The following is a 16117-nucleotide window of genomic DNA, read 5'->3' on the forward strand; positions in this document are numbered from 1 at the left end:
AAAACCAGGGAAGATGACACTTCCAGAGAGAGGGATAAGCAAAACAACAAGAAAAATTAAAGCCTCATATATTTAAAAAAATCAGTATATTACCTTTTTCACCCTTCTAAAATGTGCTAATTGTTTATAAATTGCTCAAAATATTTCTATTCATACTTTGAAAAAAAAATGTTTGGAATGTATTTATTATATTTTTATCTCATTTTTTTTCCTGGGCTATGGAAATAATCTTTTTAAGTAAAAATTATAATCTTTTCTTACCAAGAAAGAATGTTATATGGGGTTACATTAACTTTTTATAATGGATTAAATGATAGGCTATTCTTGACTTTTCTAACAAAATTTCTTACAGGTAACCTGAATATAATAGAAAAAAAGCCACCCACAACCTCTTACTCTCTCTAGTTTATATTTAAAATACATTTACACTCACAAAATAAATCATCCAAGCTTTTGGGGAGCACACACACAGCTCCCTATATCATTTCATCCTCCATGAAAGCACAGACTAACTGAAAAACTATTTTTTACCCAAAATTAATATTTGAACAACATGCTTCAGTTGAAACAAACCAGCACACAACCAAGCAAAGAGCTGGTCAATATTTCATAGCATTTTTAGCCATCAAAGAGGGGAGACATTTAACTGATGCTATATTCTGTTTTAGATTTTTTTTTAAATAAAAACCACAACTTGATTGCCTTTGGCTGCTAAAGGTAATACACCTTCTTTTAGAAACCTTTTATTAGAGAAACCATAAAAGTATATTTTTAAACCCTCTTCTAAAAAGGTTTCTATACCGAATCGTCATGACTCAGCCTGTACACAGAGCTGTGGTAAAATTGCGTGGCATTGGAATATATCTACCTTCCTTGGCCACCCATGAACCACAGTTTGAGAAATGCCACTTAAACAGAGACAAATTCCTAGCAGGCCTGGCTTGCAAAATGAGTGGTTTGACATGAAGCTGAGTGCGAGTTGGCTTTTTTCATATAACCATGTAGGTCTGTTTGAACCGAAAGCTCCAGCACTGCATTCAACAAGGGGGGGGGGCGGGGGGGGGAGCCGGAATATCCAGCAAAAACTGAAAAAGGGGGGCGGGGGGGGGAGTCTGTATTCACAGCCAAAACTGAGAGGAACATGCAAAACTTGACAAACCAACCCATGCCAACCCCTCCTGCATTTGCACGGTTCAGTATGTGAAACTGCTGCAGGTGCAGAAGGCAAGGCCAGTGGGAATTTATCGTTTACTATTTACCTTTGAGCTGAGAGATCTGCTGAGGATGCATAATCCAGGTCATATTGTGCTCCAGAGAGGATCCTCTCTCAAAGATTTTTCCAGCAATACTGTGGCTCAGATACTTATGGCTTTGTCTCACAGCTATTCACCATACACGTGACACCATTTTCCCCTTTTACTGTCCAGTGGATTGGTGTTCTTATACTTAAAATTAGACAGCTCATGTTTATCCCTATTGTTTGTTACAACTAATTAGTAGGCGAGGGTTGCAACTCAGGCACCAAAGAGTTCAGTGACTTGTTGGCAAGTCGTTCTTGACCTTACTAATGAATCTGTTAATATATAAGTTGGGAACAGACAACCTGCAGCTTTTGAACTGAACAGGGTTTGCTAGCAGTTCAAACCCCAAAACTTCAGCTGACCAGAAGCAGGGATGCTCTGGCAGTAGGAACTGCCCCATAATATGAGTCCCTGAAATGGAAGAAAAGAGCAACTGCTGGGGTCGGTGCTGGTGGACCACCTAGGACATGGCTGTGGATGAAGATCTTCCCCATTCTGCTACAGAGCTAAGGACACCTTTAGTGATCTACTCTCACCTCCTGCCTGTGAACTAATCCAACGAATCTCCTGACTGTTTAAGATACACAGGACACCGGCTTTTGGCTATGTGAGGATTTGGGTTTATGGCTAGTGTGGTGAGACTTGTTAAAATGTCATTTAAAGCTTCCTTTGGGACACCAGGTCATGTGAAAGAGCTTGGGAGCTTCATGTGACCTGCAATCATAAGAACATCACCACTGGAAGTCCAACCTTATCTCTGACAAGTGCCCGCAGGGGTACCGATGCCAGGTTAGGACCATGCTACGCATGTACAGCATCTCTCTCTGATGTTCTCCCATACGCCAACTGCTTTCAATTTAGGCACTTCCTCGTTACACGGCATCACACATTTGTGTTTCATAGAGCTGAGGCCAAACATATCTGAAAGCTTTTGTCCGTTTTTGTTTCCTTATTAACTTGCTGCCAAAACAAACATACTCCAAATTGTCAGAACGCATGAAACATTCAAAAGAAATCCCACAGTGAATTAACCCAAGATTCCTCTCTACTGTATCCCCTCAAAATGCTTTGCAGATATACTGGATATTTCAGAACCGGGTGACTGAGTAATTTTGCTAGCCACATGTCCAATAACTGGCAAAAATGTTTTAAGAATTTTGCTTAAATGTCTATGTAGGCTAAAGTACATTAGAAAAAACATTCACACATTGTAGTAACCTAGTTTCTTTTACAGGCAAGTTTAAATAGCGTTTAAGGTGTTTTCCAGGCTATTTGAACTTTCTGAAAGGTCTCTTATTTTACTCACTTGGAGCCCACAATCCTTTCAAATCTTCCCAGCTGTGAGTTTGACAGATTATATCACAAAGGTCCTTTTTCCACCCCTTTTTTCACTCTCCTCATGTTCTACTTTCGGAAAGACTGAATTTCTTTTAAGTCATAATACAGTATGAATAATTGAGTTTACTTCACTGCTACCACCATTCCCATCTCTGAAATTTTTCTTAGAAGCCTTTATACAATAACATCCTCACAATCCACATCTACAGACTGTGCTTCAGAAAGCCCTCCCCTCAATTAAAAGGCATGTTGACATCAGGAATGGCTTTTGATAGATTCATGGTATGTCAGAGACCTGGGCTACAGTCATAGCCATGGTTGAAGGTATTACAGTTTCAAACTGCATTATCACTTCCAAGAGATGTGGGAAAACAGTGGTGTGCTGGTTTTGGCTGGGGTAGAGTTAATTTTCTTCATAGTAGCTAGTATGGGGCTATGTTTTGGATTTGTGCTGGAAACAGTGTTGATAACACAGGGATGTTTTAGCTATTGCTGAGCAGTGCTTACACAGAGTCAAGGCCTTTTCTGCTTCTCACCCCACCCCACCAGCGAGCAGGCTGGGGGTGCACAAGAAGCTGGGAGGGGACACAGCCGGGACAGCTGACCCCAACTGACCACAGGGATATTCCACACCATATGACGTCATGCTCAGCATATAAAGCTGGGGGAAGAAGAAGGAAGGGGGGGACGTTCGGAGTGATGGCGTTTGTCTTCCCAAGTAACTGTTACGTGTGGTGGAGCCCTGCTTTCCTGGAGATGGCTGAACACCTGCCTGACAATGGGAAGTAGTGAATGAATTCCTTGTTTTGCTCTGCTCGTGTGTGCGGCTTTTGCTTTACCTATTAAACTGCCTTTACCTCAACCCATGAGTTTTCTCACTTTTACTCTTCCGATTCTCTCCCCCATCCCACCAGGGCGGAGTGGTGCTTAGTTGCTGGCTGGGGTTAAACCACAACAAGTGGCATCAGTTTATGAGCACTTCTGTTGATAATACTGATGATGGCACTTCAGAGGCTGTTTGTGCTGAAAATAATTGAATCATCATCTGACTCACTTCCAGAAACCTGACTAAATTAAATGAATTATGGATGTGCTATACCAAAATACAAAGCACTTTTAGCAAATCCTTAAAGATGTTCTCTCTGAAGATGTGTTGCAACCCAAGTATCATGTTCCAGTTTCAGTTCCAATACACAAATTTTCAAAATGAATTATCTCATACTCAAAGCAAAGTTAAATTGCATTCGTTCTCAGAGTTTTCTTTGACACACCTGTGTCCCTCTTCAGATTCCTGAAGATAGGTTGGAATACTCGGTTTCTCAGCAAAACTAAGAACATACTTTTCACCTTCTTTTATTAGGATGAAAGTCTTAAGAACTACTACATTTTTGAGAATGTACGAGGGGTTCTTTGATAAACATGGGCCTTGGCACAAAAAGAGTGCACCAGGATATGTCTTTATCTTGAGGGTACCCTAAGAGCATAAAAGTACAGCAGAGCCAATCACCCCACAGGATTTTTACAAATAATTAAGCCAGTAGCGTCAAACAGGTGGGAAATAGAGCAAGACATGGAGTACGAGGACCACACCACATCTTGACCATGGACATGATGTGGACTCCTAGCCCAGGTTTAACTGTATTTAGCTGTAAAAAGAGTTGCCTCAAATACATCTCGCCCCTAACTAGCTTTTGTCTGCACAAAATGAATATGTTTCTCAGACTCCTTGTTTAACTCAGTGCTGATAAATTCATTCCCCTGGAAAGGGAGAACACCTTCTGTTATATTTCAGACTTCTGGAAGAATCCCAGAAAACCACAGGTAAAACAGATTACGCAGATATTGGAAGTATCATAGATCTAATGTATCTATGTATGAATTTGGCTTGCAAAAATCTCTGTGCAGTAACCCCTCTTTACATTACTCACTCTTGCTGAGGTGTCTGTGTGTACTAAGAAACTAGGAAATGTGAAACAAATCTTTCACAGCAGAATGGGACCACCCTGAGCCTACAAGAACAGTCTTACTCCTCTCCCATGAAGACCAGCAAACTGAGAGAGATTGCTCTTTGGACCCCCATCAGCCATCCACTGCTATGCATCGTTATCTGTTTAGGATGCAATTGTCCGTCAGCTATAGATACTCCAAGTCAGGACTGGGTGAGGTATCACCCTATCTCCCTTTATCCTCCTCCCTGCGTGTTCCCATCACCTCTTTTGTGCCTGCTTAGTGCTCACGGTTCACATGAAACAATTCAGAAAGCTGTTCTGACTGAATAACTAACAACAAAAAAAAAATGCCCAACAAAACTCAAAAACCCACAAAACTTCCTGGTTTGGCTGAGCAAACACTGACACAAGCTTCCATGCTAGCTGCATGTCCAGAGAGCCACTGGAAAGAGTCAGACAACTGCAGTCCAGATTTCAATCAGCATATACTGCTGTGGGACTGCACCCTTAAGTACACCAGAGTGTGTGCAGGGGTAATACTGCACAGGATACAAGGCTAAGTTTACCTCGGTACTGGTGGCTATTATGTTTTAGACCCCATTTTTCTCCAGAGCTATTTCTCCTCTCAAAGGCAAACGTGGGGTCCTTAAAAAGGGGAAGTTTTGCCAGCAGGGAACACTGAGGTCTCAGCCCTTGCATAATCCTGTATCGGTGCATTACTGTAGTACAGAAAGCTCGCACCACCAATTGCCTCTTCGGTGTGTCATAAATGTTCCTCCCACTCCGATATTAAAATGTTAGAAATAGAAACTGCAAAATAAAGGGAAAGAATGAGTTGTTCTGTTCTTTCATGTTTGTAGAGACTGACTCCAAAAAAAACCCAGTCTCATGACTTTCACTCTTTTAGATTTCCATTAGAAACCGATTCTGTAATCATTAGAGATCAGAGCCAACTTTTTAACATAAAGCCATTTTTAACACTAAAAAATTCACAAAGCATGCAAAGCAAGAACGAGTTTGTTTTAGCCAGGTACTGACACTTAGTATAATCCCTTCAAAGACATCTGAGAGTCACCTCCCAGAATAGTGCCCCAAGGAAATGACAAGTGCAGTGATAGGTTGCCCTTACTTAATGTTTTGTTTTAAAAAAGAAATCTGATTCCAACTCTTTGCATCTCCCATGAATGTCCCCAGGGCAGCTAGAGATGAAAAACATAAATTGCATTTTATAGTCATTCCAGAGATGCATTAATACTGTAATAGAGGAAAATGGATTATAATTCTGAGCTGTATTTTTAGTGTCCTCTCTTTCATCTGTCATGCTGGAATGTGAGTTTTAGTTCTAACTCACGCCTAGATGGGGAATATTGTCCATGCCGCAACATAAGTCTGAGTTACAACTGTGCTTAGATGGCACGTTGCTTCATTGGATTAACAAACCTGTAAACATGGTCCTTACAAGCTGAACAGGCAAAAGGGAGATCTTTTAGCAGGGTAGTTGAAGGATTCCTTTTCATAAAATAAACTTAGGGATCACTTCTGTGCTCAATCTAAAGATATATCCATATCGCCTTCAGGAACTGCCAAACCTCAGGGCACTAACTCTGTGAAAACTGCACAGTCCCATTGTTACGACCCACCAGAGTCCCACTGACGCCAATGACCCGTTTTGCAGTCTCTGTGTTAGTAGCTCTGCTCGTTTCAAAAGACATCATGCAACATTGTGTTATACAAAGCTCCAGTTTGATGTCATCAGGAGATCTGTAACCTATGAACTTACTGTAAATTAATTTTTTTTAAAGGTAGGGATCAAGCCTAGTTTTGAGTAGCTGATGCATCTTTAATGCATGCTAATAATCTAGCCAAAATCATGATCATTAAGGGCATAGAAATTAATCATGGGAGGTGTCAGGGCCCTGAGTGCACTAAGAAGCTTTAATGTCCCTGACCAGCCTCACTTGGGACCTCCACCCACACACGGGTCCAGGAGCTCTATTTAAAACCACAGTTGAGGCTTTGGTCCCTGCCTGAGTTATGCTGGAGGAGTGCTGGTCTCCAGCTCAGCCACAACTGTGCCTGGCCATGAAGTCTCTTGACCCAGACCTCAATTTGCAGACTGATTTCCTGGCTTGCCCTTGGCCCTGCCTTCCCACTGTGGACCTGCGGGGTGATCAATGGATCTGATCCTGACCTACAGACTGACTTCCTGGCTCAGCCTCAGACCTGCCTTATCATCCAGATATTGCCTTATCGGTACTCCTGGTTGGACCTGGCCACCATCCCAGGATCTGTCCTGCTTGTCTTGCTTAGATACTGTGGGACTGGGCCCTGGGTGATGAGGCCCCTACCCTGCTGTGGGATCCCCCTTGGTGCTCCGCTTGCCTTCCCTTGAGGGAGGAGCCCTGCCCTTGCTGCTTTCTGACAAGAAGGTAATGAGGTGGGACTAGAGAGTTCTTGACACATGAATTTTATATACTTATTCACCAAATCCTCCAACCTCAGAAAGTGTCAGTATGCAGAGCAATGAAAGGCATCACTCTGGTTTTCAGTAACTCTGCAAGTGAATCCCTAACACAGCTTGAGGATTGTGGACAAGTCACCAGTTGAAATATGCAGGCTAGTGGAAGGAACAGGGCTCTAAATGGTCCAAATTTCACATGTGACCTGGCAATCCACTGTGTGTGACACTATTCTATCAAACAGCAGCATATGCTTATGCAAAATTTGCTCTAAAATATGGCAAAATGTAGAGAAAAGGAAGTGAAAAGTTTAAGTTAGCCTTGGCAGGAATAAGCCCTATATAGCGATTGCATTTAACTCATAAGGAAGGAAAGGAAGAGGAAATAAGACAGCACGTTATATTACAGGTGACAACTCTGCTCGGTTTGAGCCCAGTCCCAGACCTTACCAGCTGCAGAAAAGGCAGTTGCCATGCAGAATCTGCAAGGAAATAAAGTATATGATGATTAGGAGGGGGAATGCAATGAAACATCCAAAAGGGGGGCAAGGGAGAAGACAAGTAGACAGTAGGGCAGCCTAACCTTTCAGGGAGACTAAAGCAAGACAGCGTTTCTGATGGAAGAAGTGAAGACCAGAGTTTGGGGAAGAAAAAAAAAAGTTCTGGGATTATTAAGGTGAAAATGAAGCTAGTCGTGATCAGGGTTGAGGACGAAAGACAATGAAAAAAGGAGACAGACACAGAGTGGGACCTGGTATAAAATGTTAACAGCTGTTGCAGAGACAAAGCCTACTGAAGGGTTCTCAGGATCACATACAAACTACAGCGTACATAACGAGGCATCTTTGCACTCAAGTAGCAGCTGAAAAAAAATAAAAATGGCAAGTTGATGGATTTAGTGCGAATTTCTAGTAAGCGTTAAAATTGCAACAAGTGGTGAAAAGTCCTAGCTCACATACCTGAGAACAAAGCTTCTGGAGCACAAAGACTTAATCAAGTTGGTCATAGGAGGGAGGAAGGCAAGAGCTGAGGTGTCAAGAAAGGGTAAGATCAACAAAACTGCTGAGCATGATGTTAATCTTATGTTCTGTCAAGACACCTGGGACCATTTCAAGAAGGCTTTCCCCACTCCTCCGCCCTGACTGCATGTCACTCAGTACATGTCAGAAATAGCCACTCATACATAGTTGTGGCTCCTATCCCTGTGGTGTTCAGCTGTAATACAAATCACAGAAAAGGTGGTGAAACAACTCTAATTTCACCAACACCTGTTATGAATCCTATAAAAGGATCCACGCAAATGAAGAACTGGAGAGAGCAAAGCTGCTCTTTGCCATAACCTTTTCTGTCCTGGAACACCCCTTCATTCCCACAATACACCTTGTAACCCAGAAGTAAGAAACTTGTTCAACATGGATCCATGTCAGCTGACACAAGTGAGGAAAATCCAAGCATGCTTTGTTTCTAAAAGCCTTGCAATATCCATATGTTGCTTTGCTCTGCTTGGGCTTGAAGAAATACTTATTGAAATCAGAGTGCTGCTAAGATGAAGTCTCCAGGAGAAGGTGGACACCGAGCACCACTGCACCAAGGCACTCCCACTGGAGTCAGGAAGGCACTCAAAACAAGACACTTACAAGGGACATTAGGAGACTGACAAAAGCCACTTGCAGAAATCAGGCTAATAAGCAAAAGAAAAAAGAAGAAATTGCCCAGTGTATGAAAATTGGATGTGACAGAGGGAAGATATCTTGGGAGCTCTTTGAAGCTGCAAACAGGTAGACAGATCACTTTTTTGGGGGTCTAGATTGCTTCATACAAAACTGCCCAATGCTGCATGGAAACGTGTCAAAGTAGTGGCTGAAATTGTCCAAGAAGGAAGCAGGACATTCCCCTGGACCCAAAACACAAAAGCTTGAGATTCTTTAGGTCTGCTTGTTTTCATGTTTAGCCAGCACCTTCAATTCACAGGGATTTATGAATGTGTGAGTATACTACCAACTAATAAACCAATACATCAAATAAAGTTTTCTTATTCTTCCTATTTTAACAAAGCAGATTCTTGCAAGTTATCATTTATAGGTTGTTGGGTTTCCCTCCTCCCCACTCTCAAATTTAGAAATGGAACAGCTGAACTGTTGGTGAATCATTTTCACGAGAGCAAATGCTCTAATAGTCATGCATAAAAAAACAATACACGGATGTTAAAAGGTTATACACGAGGCTTACAATTTGAGTTGGAGGTAAAAGCAAGACTTCACTTTATGAAGATTTTAAAATATCATGAGCTGCTTTTGGACCTTTTGGAACAGACTGTGTGCCAACAACTACTTTGATATGTCTGCTTTATAAGAGTCCATCTAAACAAGATGCCAAAAGCAGACCCTACCTTGGGATCAAGCCTTTAGTGAAATCCCTGAGGTGGCCTGGAGCAGGAACGTGAATCTTTCTGTCCTGCTGCTGATTGTCATCTGCACCAAATTTGATGTTTGCAGGTAGTACAGGACAATGCTAAGAAAAGACAACCGTAACATCTGTCCTACTCTTTTCGCTATCCCCCACCAAAGTAACATGGGAGACACTCTTCACGTGAAGCGCGTTACCCATTCAGATGACGTGGAAATCTGAGCTGCAAGGTGAACGTGCCATCAGAGCAGGGGCTGGGATTGCTGAAGAGGCAATGCAAAGTCCAGAAAGAAAGAGACAGAGCAGTTTCTCCTGATTGGTTTTTTTTTTCCTTACTTAATCAATCACCACATATTGTTTCAAGGTACATGTCAGGTAATTACCTGAGCAGTAATAAAAGAGTCACTTGAGAGATGAGGAAAATATAATTACATTCATTTTTCAGGCAAGTCTCTATGACGACGAGAGTGAATGCCATTGATCAGCAGTTAGTAACCAAGGCCACATTTGACGCAGATGAGTTGTTCTCATTCACATGAAATGCAAAATGAAAATTAAATATTCAGAAACTAAAATGGAGATACAAGAGATGACTAACAGTGAACAAACTGTATCACCTCCTAGACCTGGCTTACATAATATGCTGTTATTGGAGGAGGAGAAGACCACAAACACCTGCAGAAATTCCCAAGCTGAATGCGCTGTTTAGAAAAATCAGATGAATAATTTTGTTTTCAGAGGTAAATACTCAGCTGGGAACAAGCACATAAAGGGTGGCAGAGCACTGAACTAGCCTCTCCTATCTCTAACTTCTGTGAAAACAACCACAAGAATACAGGTCCCAATCTGGACCCTCCAGAAGAACCTGCATTTTATTTGTTGTACGTATTTTCTCAAAGCTGTGGTATTCCTGCTATCCATGTATGCACGAACTCAGTATAAACTGCACTCACAGTAACAAAGTTCACACAGGCTAAAAACAGACATAATGATGAAAGTACACTTAGTGCTGCCTTTTTTTTCACTTGTTGCCATCATTCTCTCCTTGCTTACAGAGGACCAACTCTTTGCTTAGACCTCCTCCTATCAGTAAAGAATTCATAAAATTACTCCTCCTTCTCTTTTACATTCCTCTGCGATTCATCATTTGTTTCCACTTTCTGTAGGTTTCTTTCTCAAATTTCAGCACGTTAAAGAGATCATGACTTAGCCATGTTGATAGCTATACCTCCTATCTTTTTTCTGCCTGAAAATTTGTGCTTGTGCCCTTTGTGGCCATTCAGGCGCAGAATTCAAAATTAATGTAAAATTAAAATTTATACTTTACAGGTCAAATACCTCTTACATAAACAATAACAGCTGTCTGGAATTTATTGCCGAAACCACAACTCAACTGACTGATCAAATCTTGATCACGTTATTTTCCCTCTAAAAAATACTTCAAGGAAGGCCAGTAGTGGCCAAGTATCCTCCAAGAAATGTGTTACGCGCGTGCCCCATTCCATGGAAGCCCCATCTATGCGTCACTGACATTCTTTCCACCACTGCCCTTGGCCTCTCTTAAGCAGAGAGAAGCCAAATTTGCACTATAAACGCTGATGGCTGGTACGAAACCACCGTCTCCTTTCCACGTTCAGACTGTCTGTGGCTTTTGGACTCAGGTGTAAAGCACCAGTGAAACAGCCCAACCCACCCAGCCCCTGACAAAAATTACTTTTAGCAAATTACTAAATGAAGGCCTCTTAAGATGACAATGAAATGCTTTTTTTTTCCCCTCCTCTCCCCAGTCCTCCTTCTGCTCTTTTCAAATGGAAAGATTCACTCTTGGCGTTGGCAGGCGGACTGCCCGGAGATATTCAGATGTCAGTTCTTACGAGGAGACAGCCGCTCACACAACTTGCAGCTCCATACAGATGCGTGACCTGGCTTGTGCTGCATCTTTGGCACTGCGTCCCGGTTTGTCACCCTGGGGCCTCCCCCCCTGGGAACTTCCCATCACAAGCAATAAAACTCCTGATGCAGCTTGGGAACACACTGTGCTCCTTGCCCCAGCTTTGGTCCATAAACACTTTATTGCTTATTTTGCTTACCTATATAGCCTAGTGAGGAGAACTGTGCAAAATACTTGCCTTAAATCCATGCGAAGTCTGTCTTTGAGTGCAGACACTGGGCAAATATTACAAAAAGTACTGAAAGATTGTCCTTCAGCTCTGCATATGCTCAGTTTACATTTCTAGAATTGAAGTTTCCTGGCAAGACGTCAGGACAATTGTCAAGGAAAGATAATTTTGAAGTTCTGCTGGTAAAATTGTCAGAAACCAAACTTTATATTTGCAAGGGAATTCATTTGGCTTCTACAATCATTGTAGAAGAAATCAGTGCAATTATACGATCTCTCTGAATTATCTGATCAAGTGCAACAAGGATACAGCTTGAATAGCAAATAGCAACTTTGCTTGCCAAAATGAGGCATTTTCAAAGAACTAACACATTTGCAGAAATCACACTGCTCACGCACGTGGTCCCCACAAGCAGAAAAGAAGCTGAATTCATTAGCTGAGTAGAAACCGCTGTACAGTTTAGCACAGCTCTACTAGGCAAAGAGCTGGGTGATTCGCGGTCCAGTCCCAATAGCAATTCATGCTGACAAAGGTTCAGCAAATACTGGGCAAAGTCGTTTACAAGACAGGAAATCTCTCATGCTTTCTTCTTCACAGACAGTCTTCCTCAGCATATATAGAGAACTAAGATCTTTAGCTGATTTCTTCATAATGAGGATGACTTTATGTAGGTGACCTGAGAACAGTTTTACAGGGATTATGCAGAACTTGATGGGGATTTACAAATAAAGGGGTCCCACTTCATGGACAGACACATTCAAGAGACTGAACGTTGCCAAGACTTTTCCCTGGAAGAAGATCAATGTTGTCACACTTGAGTCTTAAAGACCTGACAGATCTACTTCCAGGTCCTTTGAAATATTACATTCAGCCCAAGTAAAGGCACTCTGTATAAGAAAAGCGAAAGGTACCCTGTATAAGAAAAATGTAATTCCTTGCTGCCTCTGCACATCAACCCAGAATGACAAATTTTTCGTAGGGCACCACGCAGGTGCCCTTTCATGTATTTCCTCACAATGCTTGCTTAGTGTCAACTGTGACAAATAAGACAAATACAGAATCTTACAAAGTGCCAAATCATAGCCTCAGAACAGAAGCTTCTGGAGAATTTAGTGAAGCTCCACAAATGTAATTTACCTTGTCTTGTAACAAGCACTTCTATTTCCCAGCTCATACGGTTAGGACAGAAAGTTAATGAATACAGTTTTAACTTTGTAAACTCGAGAAGGGCAATATAAAAGTGGAAAAAGGAATTCCAGTCTTTCACAAGGCAGGGCAAGACAAATTGCAAACCTGGGAACTGCAAAACAACATGGGTGAATAAATAGGTTGAAGTGTGCACACATCAGGATACCAAGCAAGTTATTTGCATCTGATGAGTCCAGGAAGTAGCTGTAAGAAAGGATGGACGGGAAGATCTCTCAGGCTGCTTCCAACTCAGCTAGTCAATCTACACCATATGCAGATTACCTAAATTGCTCCTGGTATGTCTGTATCACCCAGTCGGCTCAGTCTCTATTAGAGGTTAAGGCATTAGCTCCAAGCAGGCTTGTAAGCCAATACACCACGCAGTGAAATACTAGCTTAGGTCTTGGAAGCAATACAGATCTCTTATTTAGCCTATACTCATTTATTTTCTTGTCTCTACCTTCCTGAAGCAGCTTTCTTCCTTAGTATCTTTTCAAAATAATAACCTCCCCCTCCCCAAAACAAAACAAAAAGTCCACATGAACCATCTGCAGATAACAAATTAATGTACTTTACAGGTTAATGAAGAAATATAGCTCTACTAAGGGAACGGGAGCATCCCTGAACTTCATTGCAAAACTGGAACTTTTGTTATGCTTTTGTATAGATACAGTTATATATGTTGTATATTCTTAAAGAGTTTGAAGCAGACAGTTTTATAAAACGACTCAAGGTTTTGGTTATATAAATATACTACTAGTTATTTATATTTGCTCTGGTCCGTTTCTATATGAATAATGGAAGGTATGGTAATGTATTTACTGTTAGACAACTTATAAACAACTGCATATATTATTTTACTTAGATAGCTTATCTCTGCATTCAATTCATAAACATTTGAAATTATACTAAAGGCAAAAAAAGTATAACAGATGGAAGCAACGCTGCTGAAAACAGAAAAGGGTGGCAAAGCTAAGCTCCCCAAAGCAATCTAATGCACTGCACTTAACATCTATGCTTGTTGTAAGATGAGTAATGTGGCAAACACTACCTGCAAACTGAAAATTATTATCAAATCCCATCCAAATTTGCACCATGAAGCCCGACGGGGAAAACAGAGTTTTGACTGAGTATTTCTAGCAGGCTAAAACAGAAGCACCTCTCACGAATCACAAGCGCAGAAAGAAATGTTCCACTTGAAATGAGTCGTGGGACCCTTCACATTTGCTAATCCCCTGTGATTTAAATTCTGCAGTCTAGTTTATTCCTCTAGAGACTTATGTTTAATGCCTTTATTAATTAGAAAAATTAATATGTTTAAAAATGCAAGCATTTAGCCGTCTCACAAGGGTCTGTCACACCTTCCCTTCACCGTTGACGAATGGGACAAGTTCCCATATCACTGGTTGTTTCTGGGCGCAGCACTGCATTTTCAGTTACACTGAATGGGAAAACCCTGATAGCGAGATCCCTTTGTTTTGCTCTTGTTCACTAGTTTGCTCCTGAGGCAAAAGGTACTGTAACTTCCTACAGTTGCTCGGCATCATGCACACAGGCAGTGCAACGCAATAGGAGTCAGTCACGTCTCCATCTACACCGTGACTATGCTCAGTCTTGATTTTCTGAAAAGCTGGGAGAGGCAGAAGAGGTGCACAATATTGCATTGCAGAAACCAAGGGGGAAACCTAGAACTGAGAGAATTTCACGGAATGGAACAAAAAATCCAGAAGCTTAAAAAAAAACCCCAAACACCACATTTTTACAACTATGATTTTGCACCACTGAAAATACTCTGCAGAGTGATGTTTCTGATACACATTTCTTTCTTGAGCAGGGAAATTTGGTATGTTTTTTTGATCCTCTCAGATTTTTTTACTTTCACACTCCCCAGTGCAAACAGTTCCTTTTTTTCCAAAGAAGCAGGCTTTGTGGCCAAAGTCAACTAACCTCTCTGAGACTTTCAGTTGGAAAGTGAAATAAGTATTACTGACCCAATTAGTTTGTGCATCTGGTCTTGCTCTTTTTTGTTGTTGGGGTGGGGTTTTTTTGTTTTGGTTTTTTTTTTTTTTTCTGTTCTGTTCCTAGTTAGATATTGCTGACTAGTTAACTCTGTGCAGTTTTTCTCCCATCATTTCTGCAGCAAATTCTCATGCTCTCCTCCTGTCCTCTCTTGTCACTGGAATACAATCTATTTCCCGGTGTCTCTCTCCCCTGTCTTCCTCCTTCTACTCTACATTCAATTCGGATCAGAATAAAAGCATCCTGTTTGTTGACCCCAACTACAGGGCAAAAACTGAACGGGATAGACTGAAAGAGGATGTCTCCGTCCTGACCCAGAGATAGCACCTTGCAGGGAAAAGTATGCAATAAAGTATCTGTAGCAGCCAGTTCAAGTTTCCCTTTCCCCAGTATTAAAAACACAGATGCCGTTAATACCTCTGCTCAGGTGTTTGCCATGGAGTTCTAGTAAATCACGGAGCCAGATTCAAATTAATTTCTGCTTCACCCTGGGATTTCTTTTTTGCAGACCGGCACATGTACCCAATAAGAAACACGTGCAAGAAGTGAGACCTCTGGGTCTGCAGCAGCGGGTGTCACGTTCAGAGGAGGGACAGAGATGCATACGCTTCCTAACAAGCAGTGTACAACTTGCTACCACTCGGCGGAGGGAGAATTTAATTCCATTAAAAGCAGGGAGAACAAGCCTTGTGTTTGCACGGGCTGGCAGCAGACCCGTGTGAGCTTACCTCAGACCACTGTTTGGCTCTTCATCGGAGGAGAAGGTGCCGTTGCAGACGTTGCCGAAGGAGTGGCTGGGCTTCAGTTTGGCTTCCTCGCAGTCTGACGTGGGCTCTCTTTTCTTCCTCTTACCAAAGAGCTTCTTGAAAGGCTGGAATTTGCCTGCTTTTTTCTTGTCTGTGGACAAACAGGCACAGGGCTGAGGGACGCGGTGCCTCGGCACAGCTTACAAACACACACCGCCGCAGCAGCTTCAAAGGAAGAATGAGGTCAAAGAGCAAGTCACCAGCCCGAAGCAGACCGGTGCTTGCCATGTAAATGCAGGGCTGCAACTCACTGTTGACGCGTCATACTGACAAAGCGAACGTAAGAGCATTAAAACATCTGCTCTCGAGTTTAAGGATCTGCTTGGAGGTGTCAGTGCAGCCAAACATTTGGATGTAGAGAAAGGCTAATTTTGTAGAGACAGAATTTATTTATTATTTATTATTTGAGGCTCATTTTTAGGCTTTACACCACACTTCTGTTTTGACCTTTTCACCAGAAGACAAGCACTGCTTTGGTCACCCCACTTTGGCAGGTGCTGGATCCTCTGCCTTGAATTAAAAGCAATTGAAA

The 16117-nt window shown here is 41.9% G+C and overlaps 1 protein-coding gene across 1 annotated transcript in view; it reads right to left on the minus strand.

Annotated features, from left to right (window-relative positions):
• Window positions 1-15699, minus strand: part of KIAA1211 (KIAA1211 ortholog) — a 43332-nt gene extending 27633 nt beyond the window's left edge. Inside the window, 1 exon segment of the mRNA XM_019471553.1 lies at window positions 15508-15699. The gene's annotated coding sequence lies outside the window, so the exon portion shown is untranslated.
• Window positions 15700-16117: the final 418 nt, after the last annotated feature.

This window comes from Aptenodytes forsteri, unplaced genomic scaffold (assembly GCF_000699145.1).
Source record: "Aptenodytes forsteri isolate BGI_AS27 unplaced genomic scaffold, ASM69914v1 Scaffold65, whole genome shotgun sequence".
Classification (NCBI taxonomy): Eukaryota; Metazoa; Chordata; class Aves; order Sphenisciformes; family Spheniscidae; genus Aptenodytes; species Aptenodytes forsteri.